This window comes from Mesoplodon mirus (assembly GCF_964341445.2).
Source record: "Mesoplodon mirus genome assembly, chromosome: X".
In the NCBI taxonomy this organism is placed as follows: domain Eukaryota; kingdom Metazoa; phylum Chordata; class Mammalia; order Artiodactyla; family Ziphiidae; genus Mesoplodon; species Mesoplodon mirus.
Window position 1 is genome coordinate 49,068,321 of NC_138981.1, and position 5,096 is coordinate 49,073,416.

The following is a 5,096-nucleotide window of genomic DNA, read 5'->3' on the forward strand; positions in this document are numbered from 1 at the left end:
CGCGGGCCTCTCACTGTTGCAGCCTCTCCCACTGCGGAGCACAGGCTCCGGACGTGCAGGCTCAGCGGTCATGGCTCACAGGCCCAGCCGCTCCGCAGCATGTGGGATCTTCCCGGACCGGGGCACGAACCTGTGTCCCCTGCATCGGCAGGCGGACTCTCAACCACTGCGCCACCAGGGAGGCCCGGGGGACACTCTTCATTGCAGTGCGCGGGCCTGTCACTATCGTGGCCTCTTTTGTTGTGGAGCACAGGCTCCAGATGCATCGGCTCAGTAGTTTTGGTTCACGGGCCTAGTTGCTCTGCGGCATGTGGGATCTTCCCAAACCAGGGCTTGCGCCCATGTCCCCTGCATTGACAGGCAGATTCTCAACCACTATGCTACCAGGGAAGCCCTATGGTTTCCTTTCCTGTGCAAAAGCTTTTAGGTTTCATTAGGTCCCCTTTGTTTATTTTTGTTTTTATTTCCATTTCTCTAGGAGGTGGGTCAAAAAGGATCTTGCTCTGATTTATGTCATAGAGTGTTCTGCCTATGTTTTCCTCTAAGAGTTTGATAGTGTCTAGCCTTACATTTAGGTCTTTAATCCATTTTGAGTTTATTTTTGTGTATGGTGTTAGGGAGTGTTCTAATTTCATTCTTTTCAATGTAGCTGTCCAGTTTTCCCAGCACCACTTATTGAAGAGGCTGTCTTTTCTCCATTGTATATTCTTGCCTCCTTTATCAAAGAAAAGGTGACCATTTGTTATTTTTGCTTTTGTTTCCTTTGCCTGAGGAGACATATCCAAAAAATTATTGCTAAGACTAATGTCAAAGAGCTTACTGCCTATGTTTTCTTCTAGAAATTTTATGATTTCAAGGTTTTACATTTAAGTCTTTAACCCATTTGAAATTTATTTTTGTGCATAGTGTGTGTGAGTAGGCCAGTTTGATTCTTTTGCATATAGCTGTGCAGTTTCCCCAACACCTTTTATTGAAGAGGCTGTCTTTTTCCCATTGTATATTCTTGCCTCCTTTGCCATAGATTAATTGACCATATAAGCATGGGTTAATTTCTGGGCTCTCTATTCTGTTTCAATGATCTATGTGTCTGTTTTGGTGCCAGTACCATACTGCTTTGATTACTGTAGACTTATAGTGTAGTTTGAAATCAAGTAGCATGATACCTCCAGCTTTGTTCTTTCTGAAGATTGTTTTGGTTATTGTGTTTCCACAAACATGTTAGAATTATTTGTTTTAGTCCTGTGAAAAGACCATTAATATCAAAAAATTTTATTTATTTATTTATTTGGCTCCATTGGGTCTTAGTTGCAGCATGTGATATCTTCATTTTGGCATGTGGAATCTTTTGCTGTGGTACGTGTGCTTCTCTCTATTTGTGGCACACGGGTTCTCTAGTTGTGGCATGCAGGCTCCAGAGCATGCAGGCTCAGTAGTTGCAGCGTGTGGGCTTAGTTGCCCCACGGCATATGGGATCTTATTTCCCTGACCAGGGATTGAACTCACATCCCCTGCATTGGAAAGCGGATTCTTAACCACTGGACCACCAGGGAAGTCCTGGTATTTTGCATTTGGGTGAGTTTTTATGAAAGCTGTAAGGTCTGTGTTTAGATTCTTCTTCTTCTTTTTCTTTTCTTTTTTCTTTTTTTGCATGTGAATGTGCAGTTGTTCCAGAGCCTTTTCTTGAAAAGACTGCCCTTTCCCCATTGAATTACCTCTGCTCATTTGTCAAAGATCAGTTTACTCTATTTGTGTGGTCTGTTATTAGGCTCTCAAATCTGTTGCATTGCTCTGCTTAACAACTCTTTTGCTAATATCACACTTTCTTGATTACATTAGCTCTATAATAAGTCTTGAAGATGTGTATTGTCAGTCTCCTGCCTTTGTTCTTTTATTCAGTATTGTATTGGCTCTTTTGATTTTTCAATAATTAACAAACCCTGCATTCCTGGGATAAACCCCATTTGGTCATGGTATATTATATTTTTGAATTTGATCTGCTATTTAAAAAAATCTTGCATTTGTGGTCATGAGAAATATTGGTCTGTAGTTTTCTTTTCTTGTAATGTCTTTGTCTGATTTTGGTTTCAAGGTAGTCCTGGCCTCATAGAATAAATTGGGAAGTATTCTCTGCTCTTTGATTTTTAGGAAGAAAATGCATAGAGCTTGTATTACTTCTTTCTTATATATCTGGTAGAATTCACCACTGAAGGCATCTAGACCTGGAGTTTTCTTTTTAGTAAGCAGTGTAGCTACAAGCTCAATGTCTTTAATACATAGATGGCTATTCATGTTACTTACTTCTTCTTGAGTGAGCTTTGATACTTTGTGTCCTTCTAGGAATTTTTTCATTTCATGTAAGTTGTCAAGTTTATTGGCATTAAGTTGTTCATAATATTCCCTGATTTTTAAATTGAGATATAATTCACATACCACATACACTTTAAAAAAGTGTACAATTTATTGTTTTTTTAGTATATTGGCACAGTTGAACAATTATCAATAGTATCTCATTCTGGAACACTTTTATCACCCCAAAAAGAAACTCCGTACCCTTTATTTTGTATTTATCTATTTATTTATTTTTGGCCATGTTTCATGGCTTATGGGATCTTAGTTCCCCAACCAGGTGTCCAACCCCAGGCCCTTGGCAGTGAAAGCGTGGAGTCCTAACCACTGGACCAACAGGGACTTCCAGAAACTCCATACCCTTTAGCATTCAATCCCCATTCCTCCTTTTCTACTCCCTTATTATTTTTAATATCTGTAGAATCTATAGTGTCGTCTCTCTCATTTCTGATATTAGTAATTTGTCTTCCTCCTGATCAATGTTTCTGAGGTTTATCAATTTTATTGATCTTCTCAAAGAGCCATCTCTTGGTTCATTGATTTTCTCTATTTTCTGCTTCATTGATTTTTGTTTTGATTTTCATTATTTTTGCTACTTATGCTAGAATTAATGTGTTCTTTTGTTTAGTTTATCTTTTGGATAATTTTAAAATTTTAATTTATTTAATTTATTTATTTTGGCTGCATTTGGTCTACATTGCTGTGCATGGGCTTTCTCTAGTTGCAGTGAGTGGGGGCTACTCTTTGTTGTGGTGCGCAGGCTTCTCATTTCATTTGCTTCTCTTGCTGCAGAGCACAGGCTCTAGGTGCGTGGGCTTCAATAGTTGTAGCATGTGGGCTCAGTAGTTGTGGCTCGTGGGCTCTAGAGTGCAGGCTCAGTAGTTGTGGCACATGGGCTTGGTTGCTCCACGGCATGTGGGATCTTCCCAGACCAGGGCTCGAACCTGTGTCCCTTGCATTGGCAGGCAGATTCTTAACCACTGTGCCACCAGGGAAGCCCCTAATGTGTTCTTTATCTAGTTTCTTAAAATGGAAAGTGAGGCCATTGATTTGAGACTATTCTTCTTTTCTAATCTACGTATTTAATACCGTAACTTTCCCCTCAAGTACTGCTTTAACAGTATCCTGCAAATTCTGATAGATTATATTTTCATTTTTTTCAGTTCAAAACATTCTCTAATTTTAATTTTGATTTCTTCTATGATTCATGGATTACTTAGAAGTGTGTTACTTCATATCAAAATATTTGGGGAGTTTCTAAGGACTTTTCTGTTACTGACTTCCAGTTAAATTCCACTGTGGTCAGAAAACATACTTTGTATGACTTAAATAGTTTTGAATTTATTGAGACTTTTTAATAGCCTAGAATATGGTTTATCTTGTTAGATGTTCTGTATGCACTTGAGAGGAATATATATTCTGCTGTTGTTGTGTGGAGGGTTCAATAAGTGTAAATCTGGTCAAGTTGGTCAATAGTACTATTTGAGTTTATTTTATCTTTGTTGATTTTCTGCCTAGTTATCAATTATTGAGAGTGGGTTATTGAAATCTCTATCATTATGGATTTGTGTATTTCTCCTTAAAGTTCTGTCAGTTTTTGCTTCACATATTTTAAGTTCTGACATTAGGTGTGTAAACCTTTAGGATTATGTACTCTTGATTAACTAATCACTTTATCTTTATGAAATGGCCTTTAAAAATCCCTGGTTATATTCTTCACCCTGAAATCTACCTTCACCTGATCTTAATATAGCCACTCTAGATTGTTATATCTTTTCCATCTTTTTAATTTTAACCTATTTGCCTTTACATTCTTTTTCAGACTTTTTTTTACATCTTTATTTGAGTATAATGGCTTAACAAGGGTGTGTTAGTTTCTGCTTTATAACAAAATGAATCAGTTATACATATACATATGTTCCCATATCCCCTCCCTCTTGCGTATCCCTCCCACCCTCCCTATCCCACCCCTCCAGGCGGTCACAAAGCACAGAGCTGATCTCCCTGCACTATGTGGCTGCTTCCCACTAGCTATCTACCTTACGTTTGGTAGTGTATATGTGTCCATGCCTCTCTTTCGCTTTGTCAACAGCTTATCCTTCCCCATCCCCATATCCTAAAGTCCATTCTCAAGTAAGTCTGTGTCTTTATTCCTGTCTTACCCCTAGGTTCTTCATGATATTTTTTTTCTTCTTAAATTCCATATATATGTGTTAGCATATGGTATTTATCTTTCTCTTTCTGACTTACTTCACTCTGTATGACAGACTCTAGGTCTATCCACCTCATTACAAAGAGCTCAATTTCATTTCTTTTTATGGCTCAGTAATATTCCATTGTATACATGTGCCATATCTTCTTTATCCATTCATCTGATGATGGACACTTTGGTTGATTCCATCTCTGGGCTATTGTAAATAGGGCTGCAATGAACATTTTGGTACATGACTCTTTTTGAATTATGGTTTTCGCAGGGTATATGTCCAGTAGTGGGATTGCTGGGTCATATGGTAGTTCTATTTGTAGTTTTTTAATGAACCTCCATACTGTTCTCCATAGTAGCTGTACCAATTCACATTCCCACCAGCAGTGCAAGAGTGTTCCGTTTTTTCCACACCCCCTCCAGCATTTATTGCTTCTAGATTTTTTGATGATGGCCATTCTGACTGGTGTGAGATGATATCTCATTTTAGATTTGATTTGCATTTCTCTAATGATTAAAGGTGTTGAGCATTCTTTCATGTGTTTGT